Source organism: Eurosta solidaginis, chromosome 2 (assembly GCF_040869045.1).
Source record: "Eurosta solidaginis isolate ZX-2024a chromosome 2, ASM4086904v1, whole genome shotgun sequence".
Taxonomy (NCBI): Eukaryota; Metazoa; Arthropoda; class Insecta; order Diptera; family Tephritidae; genus Eurosta; species Eurosta solidaginis.
Genome location: NC_090320.1, coordinates 211,356,907 through 211,370,212, shown reverse-complemented (window position 1 = coordinate 211,370,212; position 13,306 = coordinate 211,356,907). Strand labels below are relative to the sequence as shown.

Here is a 13,306-nt window from a genome sequence, read left to right as displayed (position 1 = left end):
TACTGCTAAAGTTCCTGGTCGAATAATATTGCTAATAGTTTCAATGCAAACTATAAATGGTATTAGAATTTTAGGTGTTCCTTGAGGGACTAGATGAGCGAACATATGTTGAGTATTATTAATTCAGCCATAGATTATAAAACAGATTCATAAAGGTAATGCTATTGTTAATGTTAAAGCTAAGTGTCTAGTTCTTGTAAAAATATATGGGAATAATCCTATAAAATTATTTAATAAAATTATTGAAAATAATGAAATAAAAATAAAAGTGGATCCTGAGTAATTTTTTGGTTTTAATAAAGTTTTGAATTCTTTATGTAAAGATATTAAGATAAAATTTGTTGGTAGGAATTTGGAAGGGGATTTGTATACTTGCGTGAATGTCCGGTACAATAAAAGAAAAGCACTTCTTAGTTCAACGATTTAATGAGGACTAAAAGATAAAATTCATGTGTACATATAGTTAACTCATCAATATATGTAATATGTCTTATTCATTCTAATTATTAGAAATATGTTCCCAATAGAAAATATTGAACTTAAAACTCCAAGTTATTATTTCAACACTCTTTCTTAAGTTAAATATTTCTTCAGTTAATTTTTAAGACCAAGCATTTGAACAAATTTTACATGTTTCTGTTTTTGCAGATTTTTTGTAAAAATATCAGAAACATTTTCATTTGTGGAGACGTACTCTAATTCTATTACTTTTTGTTCGACAACTTCTCGGATATAATGATATTTCAAATCTATGTGCTTGGTTCGCTTGTGGAATACAGGGTTCTTTGAAATTTGTATTGCGCTCATGTTGTCGCCTTTTAACTTAACAGGACCGATGTCGTGAATAAAACCAACTTCTTTAAGTAAGCGCCGCAGATATACAGCCTCTTTTGCTGCCGTACTTAAAGCGATGTACTCAGCCTCTGTGCTGCTCAATGCGACTACATCTTGCTTCTTTGCTTGCCAGGAAAAAGCGCTACCTGCCAAAAAGAACGAATAACCGGTGTATGACTTCCTATCTAAATTGTTACTCGCCCAATCCGCATCCGCATAGCCTTCTACCGGTTTACCATTTTTGCAGTAATGTAACTTTAAATTGATGGTTTTTGATAAGTATCGTAGGACATGTTTTGCACCAGCCTCATGTTCGGTGTGGGGTTCTTGGTTTCTTTGTGCTAATAAACATACTGCGTGCATAATGTCTGGCCGCGTTGAAATGGCCAAGTACATTAAAGATCCAATTAACGATTGATAGCTTGTTGCGTCTATTTTAGTGCACTTGTCATTTCTGCAGCTTACTTGAAAACCAGGATCTAGAGGTGTGCTTACCGGACGACATGATGTCACACCATACATACTCAATAACTCGTTTATATAGTTCTTCTGACACACAGAAATCGCACCTGTCTTACCCTGACGTTCTATTTCGAAGCCAAGAAAAAATGTCATTGCCCCGCTATCGTGTAGTTGAAATTTAGACGATAATGATTTTTTAATGCTCGCAATTTCTTTCTCGCTTGGACATGCTAAGATAAGATCGTCGACATATACGGCAATGTAACTATAACTGCCATTGTATTGTTTGACATACAAACACGGTTCGCTTTTGCATGGGCTGAAACCCATATCTTTCAATGCTACATCAAGAGTACTATTCCAGTGTCGCCCAGACTGCTTTAAGCCGTAAATGGCTTTATTTAGCTTTAAAACTTTATTAGGATTTTTATTGTCTACAAATTCTTCTGGTTGTTTAAGGTAAATTTCTTCCGTAAGCTTACTATTGAGATATGCATTGGAAATATCGATCTGATGTAAGTGAAGCTCTTTCTCAACGGCAATAGCAAGTAGCATACGAATTGTTTCATATCGTATTACAGGCGAAAAAGTTTCCCAGTAATTTAAACCCTGCTGCTGACTGCAGCCTTTTGCTACTAGTCTCGACTTGAACTTTTGAATATTGCCATCTGAATCACGTTTTATTCGAAAAACCCACTTCGATCCAATCGCTTTTTGACCATCAGGCAGATCTACTGCTGACCAAGTGTTGTTAGCAAGAAGCGCCGAATATTCTTCTTCCATTGATTTCTTCCACTCAAAGGAGTATTCGCTTGACAATGCTTCTTTGACCGATCGAGGCGTGTCTACATCTTCACAATATTGTAGATAATTTAGCATCTGATACTCTTTTTTGGGACGCCCTACTTGACCAGTGTGAATAATTTTTGGCCTACCTCGACCGCGACGTGATTCGTTTCCATTTCTATGAGACTCACCAATTATTTGCATTTCATCCGAAACGATTCCATTCTCTGCAACATTGCCTACATTTGCCTCTTCTACCTCTGTTTCGTCTTCGGTGCAACTTTCAAACTCTTCATCTTCTTTCCGCTCTTCTTCAACATGTTTACGATCGTCGATTTTTACAAAAATTGTAGCAATGTCATTTTCATCTCTGTTTTTGGTGTCATCTTCGCGCACAGCTAAGTTGACTTCATCTTCTAAAAATTTTACGTCACGCCTTACACAAATTTGCCTCGTTTCCTTATCATACAAGCGATAAGCTTTTGCAACCTCAGAATATCCGACGAACAAATACTCTTTGCCCTTTGCGCTGAATTTACCACGCTGCGTTTTATTTAACGCGAATGCGCGCGAACCAAAAACCCTGAAATGTTTTACCGACGGCTTTTTGTTGTACCAAATCTCATAAGGAGTGCAATCTCTAAGTAATTTTGTAGGTGCGCGATTACGTAAATATACAGCTGTGTGTATAGCTTCACCCCACAATTCTTGTTCTATATTTGCATGCACCAGCGAACTTCTAGCCATTTCTACAATTGTGCGGTTAACTCTCTCTGCCACTCCATTTTGCTGGGGAGTATATGGCACAGTTAACTGCCTTTTAATTCCGCACTCATTTAAAAAATCGGTAAATTTATTGTTTATGTACTCCGTACCATTGTCACTTCGGAGCTTTTTAATTTTCTTCTGAGTTTGACATTCGACCATATTTTTGAATAATTGAAACTTTTCAAATACTTCGCTCTTTTCTTTAATACAATAAACAAAAATCATTCTCGAGAAATCGTCAATAAATGTGAGAAAGTATCGTGCACCACCTACTGATTTTACGTTTATGGGTCCACATATATCTGTATGCACAAGCTCTAATATTTCTTTTGACTCAATTTCAAATTTTTTTTGAAAAGGCATTGCACTTAATTTTGCTTTGTTGCATGTGTCACAATTTGTTTTTGTTTTCACATCTTTTGTGTCCATACCTCGCACTAAACCTTTGTCGGCAATTTTCTTTAAACTTTCGAAGTTTATATGACCATATCGATTATGCCACTTTAAATTATTTAAATAAATTTTTGAACCTTGTACTTGTGCATTGAATATAAAAAAATCATTTTGTAATCTAGCTCTAAGCAATGTTAACCCTATGGAATTTTTTACTTCCACAACATAATAAAACTATTCGTTTAGAAATTATACTTTCTCAAATAATAAATAAAAATAATAAGATTCCTATTAATGAAATAGATGAACCAATTGTGGAGGTGATATTTCATGTAGTATAAGCATCTGGATAATCTGAATATCATCGTGGTATTCCTGCTAAACCTAAGAAATGTTGAGGGAAGAATGTTAAATTTACACCTAAAAATATAATTAAAAATTGAGTTTTTAATCAAATAGGATTTAATGTTAATCCTGTAAATAAAGGGTATCAATGGATGAGTCCAGCTATAATAGCAAAAACTGCTCCTATAGATAAAACATAATGGAAATGTGCAACTACGTAATAAGTGTCATGTAGAATAATGTCAATTGATGAATTAGCTAGTACTACTCCTGTTAATCCTCCTACGGTAAATAAGAATACAAATCCTAAAGATCAAAGTATTGTTGGAGAATATGTTAATTGAGTTCCATGTAATGTTGCTAATCAACTAAAAATTTTGATACCTGTAGGGACAGCAATAATCATAGTTGCTGAAGTGAAATAAGCTCGTGTGTCTACGTCTATTCCTACTGTAAATATATGATGAGCTCATACAATAAATCCTAATAATCCAATTGCTATTATAGCATAAATTATTCCTAAAGAACCAAAAGTTCCTTTTTTTCTTGATTCTTGTCTAATAATATGAGAAATTATTCCAAATCCAGGTAAAATTAAAATATAAACTTCCGGATGACCAAAAAATTAAAATAAATGTTGATATAAAATAGGATCTCCACCACCTGCTGGGTCAAAAAATGATGTATTTAAATTTCGGTCTGTTAATAATATAGTAATAGCTCCTGCTAGAACTGGTAAGGATAATAAAAGTAAAAGAGCAGTTAATATTACTGCTCATACAAATAAAGGTATTCGACCAAATGTAATACCTGTTGATCGTATATTAATAACAGTAGTAATAAAATTTACTGCTCCTAAAATAGAAGAGATTACAGCTAAATGTAAAGAAAAAATAGCTAAGTCAACAGATGCCCCTCTATGTGCAATAGTAGATGAAAGAGGAGGGTAAATTGTTCAACCTGTTCCAGCCCCAGTTTCTACTATACTGATGATGAGTAATAATGTAAGGGATGGAGGCAATAATCAAAAACTTATATTATTTATTCGAGGGAATGCTATGTAAGGAGCTCCTAGTATAAGGGGTACTAGTCAATTTCCAAATCCTCCAATTATAATTTGTAATCCTTTTGAAATTTGGTAGGGGCATAGATTTTATGGCATTAACTGTTTTCTATGAAAATGGGCGAAATCGGTTGATGCCACGCCCAGTTTTTATACACAGTCGCCCGTCTGTCCTTCCGCATGGCCGTTAACACGATAACTTGAGCAAAAATCGATATATCTTTACTAAACTCAGTTCACGTACTTATCTGAACTCACTTTATCTTGGTATGAAAAAATGAACGAAATCCGACTATGACCACGCCCACTTTTTCCATATCGAAAATTACGAAAAATGAAAAAAATGCCATAATTCTATACCAAATACGAAAAAAGCGATGAAACATGGTAAGGTAATTGGATTGTTTTATTGACGCGAAATATAACTTTAGAAAAAACTTTATAAAGTGGTTGTGACACCTACCATATTAAGTAGAAGAAAATGAAAAGTTCTGCAGGGCGGAATAAAAAACCCTTAAAATCTTGGCAGGTATTACATATATAAATAAATTAGCGGTATCCAACAGATGATGTTCTGGGTCACCCTGGTCCACATTTTGGTCGATATCTGCAACGCCTTCACATATACAACTACCACCACTCCCTTTTAAAACTCTCATTAATACCTTTAATTTGATACCCATATCGTACAAACTCATTCTAGAGTCACCCCTGGTCCACCTTTATGGCAATATTTCGAAAAGGCGAACACCTATAGAACGAAGGCCCACTCCCTTTTAAAAATACTCATTAACACCTTTCATTTGATACCCATATCGTACAAACAAAGTCTAGAGTCACCCCTGGCCCAGAAAGGCCCACTCCCTCTTAATATACGCATTAACTCCTTTCGTTTGATACCCATATTGCACAAACAAATTCTAGGGTCACCTCTGGTCCACCTTTATCGCGATATCTCGAAACGGCGTCCACCTATGGAACTAAGGATTACTCCCTTTTAAAATACTCATTAACACCTTTCATTTGATACCCATTTCGTACAAATGCATTCTAGAGTCACCCCTGGTCCATCTTTACGGCGATATCTCGAAAAGGCGTCCATCTATAGAACTTAGGTCCACGCCCTTTTAAAATACTCATTAATACCTTTCATTTGATACCCATATCGTACAAACGCATTCTAGAGTCAACCCTGATCCACCTTTATGGCTATATCCCTAAATGGCGTCCACCTATAGAACTATGGCCCACTCCCTCATAAAATACTCTTTAATGCCTTTCATTTGATACACATGTCATACAAACATATTCCAGGGTTTCCCTCGGTTCATTTTCCTACATGGTTATTTTCCCTTATGTTGTCACCATAGCTCTCAACTGAGTTTGTAATGTTCGGTTACACCCGAACTTAACCTTCCTTACTTGTTTAAGTTGCAGTTCTTAGAAGGGTTAAAAGGTATAAATGTGCGTCCCAAGCTTCTGTAAGGCTTTAGTATTCGAAGGGTAAAAGCTATTGGTAGGTTGAACTGGCTGGCCCTTGGGGAGCTCACATAGACTGAATGAGTCCATATTGTTAAAGTTATTGGTAGGTTTTGTGAGTTATTTTTTCGTCGAAAGCTGAGGTAACAATCAGTCAATGAAAGTTCAACTACCACAGCTGTATGGCAGCGGTCGACCAACAGTGATAGCAACGGAGGATATGAAAGCTGCAACAGTCGGACGTCGGGCGACCAACAGCGATAGAAAGGCGACGGGGCGTATATCTGTAGCAGGAACTTAAGAACAGAAGTGTCAGTGATGATGTTGTGCGAGCCGAAACCCGTAGGTCGATCCGTGGGTTGAGAGAAAGTGCACCATAAAAGCACAGTGGTAGGTCCTTTGGCTTACGCACCGGTCTAAGGCCGGAGCGTTCGCAAACATGCTTACCAATTATAGCAATCATGAAACGAAAACAAAGTAAAGAACAAATGAAGATGTTATTTTCTCAAGCTGCAACCAAATAACACTTAATATCTCAGTAAAATTATATAGCTACGTCTACGAAATCCACTAACAAATGCAAGAGAGTGTTTTAATCGTTACCATAAATCGAGGTCTTGTAATGAGGCGGAAGTTTTAACTCTAAGTAAAGTGTCAAATTGCTTTTATGAAAAAGCAAGCAAAATGATGCTTGAAAACATAAAGGTCATTGAAAAGCTAAAATATCCTGCGATTCGTGCGTCACATTATACCCTTTCAAATTTCTTAACACATAACAAGTAAGGAAGGCAAAGTTCGGGTGTAACCGAACATTACATACTCAGCTGCTAAATTGCAGCTTGCAAAACTTTTAAAATACCTTCTTCGGTGCCAACCTCATTGTCCAAAATTTTACTAATTTTCTATTCTTCGTTATAAGGTCAACCCACCTACCAAGTTTCATCGCTTTATCCGTCTTTGGTAATGAATTATCGCACTTTTTCTGTCCTACTTCGTTCGTTTTAAATAGCGATCTGAGATATGTACCTGAGAACTTACTTACCAAATTTCATTAAGAGACCTCAAACTTTACTCAGGTTATCGTGTTTACGGACAGACGGCTAAATTAATTTCTTTTTTCGCCCAGATCATTTGGATATATAGAAGTCTAGATAGATATAGTTTATGCCGTTACGGGGTACCGTTATGCGAACAAAATTAATATACTCAGTAAGCTCTGCTCAGCTGAGTATAAAAATATTAAGCTTTCCTTCTTTTGCTGCTCTGGTATGCAATCATCACAGCAAAATCAGAAACAAAAACATCAAAGCCACAACAATTGTCAGGAAATATGTTAAATCCTTATATTACATATTCTTTTATATAAACTTACCTAAACCCTTTTATCTCGGCTAAAAGGCACTTTGATGCTCTGACCTACTCCTAATAAATATGTATTGAAATGTAAGCCAAACGAATTACTAAGAACAAAGCGGCCTAAAATTGTTGTAAGGCAATGGTTTATGTTTGTATTATGTGCTTAACCTTCGTCTCGCAAAGCTTATCAGGTATTTTCTTTGGAAGTTGTTATTTTCTCATTTGGCTTTTTGTTTACACACTTATTTGAAGAAAACAAACACAATTGTCCTTTCTCGGGATTTTGAATTTTTTGATAAAATTTTTTTTTGTTATTTCGTATCTTTCTACCATCGCAAAAAATAATTCCTTTATCGTTGTTTGTATATTGAACAATATACAATAATTAAATATTAACGCTATATCTTTTATGACCTCACAAATACGAACACGGAGGCCAGACTTGAATTTGATAACTAATACAAACTCGTTCATATTTCTGGCAAGAAAGCCTTGTACGCTTTGGCTACTATCTAATGATTTTCAGAACTAAATTTCCCAAAATTTATTTTATTTGGGACTCGTAGGTAATAACGAAAATATCTCCGGCCTTCACTGAGAGGGGAAATGGAAAAACGGAATTATCTGAAATTAGAGATCACAATCATAATTATAAGAATTTAAAAAAGTTGCATGACTTCGAAAAGGAGAAAGTGGTCTAGAGGGCAAAATTCTGTACGACTGCTTTATGCAGAAATAGCGAATGTTATCTTGATATGACGAAAGAAACCTTTTATTAGAGAAAGAAAATTTACCTCAGGATTTCGAGTGTGCATCGAGATAAAGCGTCTGTCTGATTGCAAAATTAAACAATGTTTTATTCACAGAGCCACTTTATTAGTTTTTTTTTGTGTGATCCTGTATCTGCATAGCATAACAACTCCTACATCCTTTTTACTATTTTTTCAAAAAAGTTCACAAATAAAAATAAATTTCGGACTTTTATTTTACAAGTCCCAAAATAAAAAAGTTAGACCCGGACTTTTATTTTATGAGTCCAAAATAAAAGTTATATCCGGCCTTTTATTTTTAAGGATTAATAAAAGTCCGGTCCTATAATTATGGAACGGCTTATTCAAATGAAAGGAATTTTTTGTTAATCGGTTCTTCTAAATATCTTGATTTGAAGCCTACATAAAACCAACTCTTACGGTACTATACTTATAATTTTCCATAATAATAATTATTATTATTATTATTGTTAATAGGTATGGAAGTACTGCGACCTTTGTGAAGATCTATTGTGCAAGACCTTTCAGCCTAATTTTGTATTCCATGATTAACTTGAATCTGTTCTTTCGCCATAAAAATTGACCCAATTGAGATATCGCCTTAAAATTTAATACACCGCTTTCTGTTTAAACAATATTGATTCTCTATATAAGAAGATGGAGCTGGAGAGAAGCAAGAGAAAAGACGAAGGGAAGGTGAAGGCAGAATAAATAAATGGATAAGGAAAAGGGAGATGGGAAAGGAGGTAGAGTAAGAGGTAAAAACTTCCTAAAAGTTATGCAGATAGACCAAAGTTAGGGCAGAGCAAAGACTACCAGGACAGCTTGTTTCCTTAAAATATCTTAATACTCACAAGTATTTCATCAACATCCACGTCCAAACCCACATGAGATCCCTCTTCTTATCATAAATATTTTGCTTTGTATAAGTCAATATATACATACAAATATAACCCTTTTTTATTGGACGTTGGGGTAGCGCATTACACTTAAGTGGCCCAATGAAACCAGGCTAATCCTGTGCATGAGTCCGTACCCCGTGTTACCGCCCCGTGTGACCGCTGTTAGGTGTTATGTCACGCATCAAATGCGTTATAGCTATAAAGGCCATCTTGCTCACAGCAGTCCGGCAATCTATTGGTCTGCAAATTTGGGGAAACTAAAATTCTCCAAAAACTCTGTGTTCAGAGAGTCTTTCCCCTGTGAAAACGAGGGCAGTGAAACATTAATGATTTGCGCTTTCCAATTCGACAGGACAGTGTGGACAGAAAGGATCGTCCTCTATCCTACGCTTATGTATATAATCCTTGAAACCGCCTTGCCCCCTCAGTATCTGTGTGAGGTGGTTGTTCGGTTCACCGTGTTTTCGCTCGTACCATTTTGCTACATTCTGAACCAGCCTGAAGGTCTTGCGCCCTTTTTCTCGATTCTTCCCACCGCCCTTGCCCTATAACTATTGTTCGTTGCCTTGCGCTTTTCTTAGCATATGGTCGGCTGATTCCAATGCCATACAGATAGGCCATTTCACCTGAGAGTAGATCTTCTGGGATTTTCCTGGATAAAACATGGATCATGTCGTCGGACACCATCCGATAAGTACATGCTATTCGTATAGCAGTAATACGGTAGGCTGCTAGTATATCTTTTGATGGGCCATTTTAGATCCGTACCATACTGGTGTTGCATATAATATTGTGGCGAATGTTGACATCACTAGGCTGTTAGTAAATAATCACGCAACAACAAAAAACATTAAAGTAAGCCACACTTGTGTACATGAACACTTCAATTATCATTTACTCACACACAGATGTAGTCTTCAGCCGAAGTTGTTACTCACACCACACGCATCTTTGTAGCTCAATTACCAAACAGGAGATACAGCAGTTTTAGAAGGCGAAACGTCTAGACCTTAGTAGAAATATACGGACGAGGCAACAGAGAGTATAAAAGTTGCGCAAGCTTCGGAATTATTAATCAGTTTTGATTTAAACACGCTATTGGTTGTGAATTATAATTCTGAAGAACTACCCCCAAAGTAATCTAAATAAAGAACAGTTTGAAATACTGAATATTGGAGTGATTTATTTATTAGCAGAATGTTTCGAATAAGTGGAATTCCCCAGAATTCGTTGCAATATTATCGAGCTGGTTACGTTGGATAATAGCTGACGGGTAGCTTCTCCTGGGCCGCCGATGTTGGGCATTATTCGCGTTAGGGCTCCACTAGATCTAGAAATTTTCTAACCCACCGCCCTGAAGTGCTCCTTAAAAGTTAGTATTGAGTCAATGTTTACTCGATGATGTTTATTTGATAATCTCCTATGGTTAGGACTAACTCATCCACAGTCCTCTTTGAGGTCACCAAAATCACTTTTGTCTTATTGGTAGCCATCTCCAGCCAAATGTTCGTCATTCATTCCTTTATTCTTCCCACGGCGTCATTACATAATGCTTGGACTAGATCAAGTTTCTTTGCCACTGCTACTACGGCAATATCATCTGCATAATCGACAATTTCCATGACCCAGGAAGGTCGATTTGTAGTACACCGTCATACATAACATTCCATAGCGTATGACCTAGAATAGATCCCTGAGGGCACCGCCGGTGATGTTGTTCCTTTTAGGTCCCTAATCCGTATCAAAAAGGAGTATACGCTCACTTAAAGAGCTACCAATTATTCTGAGTAGGTAAGCAGATGTGCCAAAGTTTCATAGCGCTGTCATTATCTGCATCCAGTTCGCTGTGTTAAAAGCATTTCTATTATCCAAAGTTATCAGTGCACAGAGCTTTCTTTTATTTTGGCCTCCGGTTAGTGAGACACTTACTAATAATACGTTCGAAAAAATTTCCTATTGCATCTAACATACAAAGTGGCCTGTATGAAGATGGCTGCATTGGCGTTTCCAGAAGCGGGGAAAGACGCCTTTTTGGATACAGGCTGTCTTGGCCGGGCCACAGCTCAGGATGATGCCGGTCAAGATATAGTACGGAAAACAAGAATTAGAAATTAATTTAAATATAAATATCTTTATTTGACATAAAGAGTGATTACAATAATTAATGTATATTTATTTATAAGTTACCTGTATATTTTGGTGGTGAAGCTGGAATTCCGGCGGTATACCACCTTTCTTCTTGATGTAAGAAAACAAGTGCGGTAAAATAACATAAGAGGTCAATACCGCTTGCCAGTCAAACTGTTTATTTATTCCTGCGATGTTCATTTTTATGGTTAACATAAACAGTTTGACTGGCACTGTTAAGAAAAAATGCGAGAGCGACCTTTTACGTTTTGAGCTGTTGGCCTAAACACGGGCGTTGAAGAAATCCGTAAATACTGATGTTTTAGACCTTATTGCTGATTTTGGGGCTATATTTGGCACTCAATTCGGTATTGGATACTTATTATCCGCAACTCTTTGTGTTGCATCCAGTACCCCCCGCCGTATTATTTCCGGAATTTCTATACCTACGAGGTCCTAACTTTGATAATTGTGCCCAGTAATCTTATGTCGGAAAAAGAGTTTCTACGATTCTTCTTATTAGCATCGGGCACGTAGCTTGCTCTGATTTCCGCCCTTTAATTTTCGCCATCACCGTTATGTAAGCCAATCAACAAGGACTAAGATCGTCACTATCCACCAGTTCCTTAAAGCACATTCTCTTGCTCCTTTTTTTAGCATTTTTGAGCGCCGTTCTTTGCGCTGTTTAGATATTGGGTAGCTCATCATATCATGGCACGAGCGTGCCCTCTGTGCTCTTCGTCGTGCCTTGTGACATTTTAACGCTCCTCCGCTATTTCCTCGTTCTACCAATATACCCGAATCCGATTTAATATTACGCGACTCCTGGGCATGGCATCATCATACGCCATACTCAATGACTTAGATATTTGAACCCACAGATCTTCCGCATGTGCCCTTCGTATTATGGGATCATTCCATACAATATCAAAAGCTTCTGGTTCAAAAGTTGTTGTTTCCTTCTTATTGTTTGCAGTTGGAAGGAAGCTGTCTTTGGTGAAGTTTGCATTAGTTCTAGTCTAATAGCTTTGTGGTCACTGTGTGTGCAGCCGTTACTGACTGATGGACCACTTTGATCGTCCCGCTATTTCGCTACTAGCAAACGTGAGACATAGAACGGTGGGTCTATTACCACTGTCGAATGTATATCTCCCTGACTCGTTTAGAGCTCTAGCCTCAGGGGCGTAAGGCTTTCGAGAATAACTCTACCTATATCGTTAGTTTTTACTATTATCCCATACAGTTGGCCATGCATTGAAGAACATAGATGACCCCACTAAGCCTTTTAATTACAATTATTCATAAAAAAGAAAAGAAAATTAACTCTAATGACGTCGATGAAGGTACGAACTACCGACTAATTAACTACGAATGAGGATTGAGTTTACGCTTCCAAAAACAATATTATGTTTGCAAAATAGCGGAGAAAACGATTTTTAAAGATTCTCACCTTTTTTGTTTGTTGTTTGAAAATAATTCCTTGGTTTGTGTTTGCGATTGCGTTTGCGTATGCGTATGCGTAATCGATTCTTTCTTCATTTCAAAGGGGGGGGGGGGGGTAGAAGGGGGTTAGAATATACCCGCGTAGATATTCCTGTCGTAAGAGGCGATTAAAATACCAGATTTGAGGGGTTGTGAGGCGCAACCTTTTCAGGTTGCCAGCGCAACATATAGCTTCAATCCCAATTGTCAACCTCACCTATCCGTGGCGAATCATGTTTCATTAACAGCTGAAGCTCTGGCAACCCCGAGCTCCTCAAATATCTAGGGGTATGAAGGCGGGTTTTGGCCTAGAAGGTCGCATGTGGTCATAACAAAGCGTTCCCGAGATGGTCGGGCTTGGTACCGGAACGTACCGGATCTGCATCCGGCAAAGGACCATCAACTCGATAACACTCCCCAAGGCCTTCGGGGAGTGTCATATCGCTACAACAACAACAACAACAGCAACAACAACAGCAACAATAACAATAAAAACAGCGGAGAAAAACTCCGCGATAGCACAGTTATGTATATTTGTT

General features: G+C 37.2%; 1 pseudogene; it reads right to left on the bottom strand.

Annotated features, from left to right (window-relative positions):
* Positions 1-3,589: 3,589 nt before the first annotated feature.
* The window catches only part of LOC137241802 (cytochrome c oxidase subunit 1-like), a 173,249-nt pseudogene continuing 163,532 nt past the window's right edge, over positions 3,590-13,306 (bottom strand).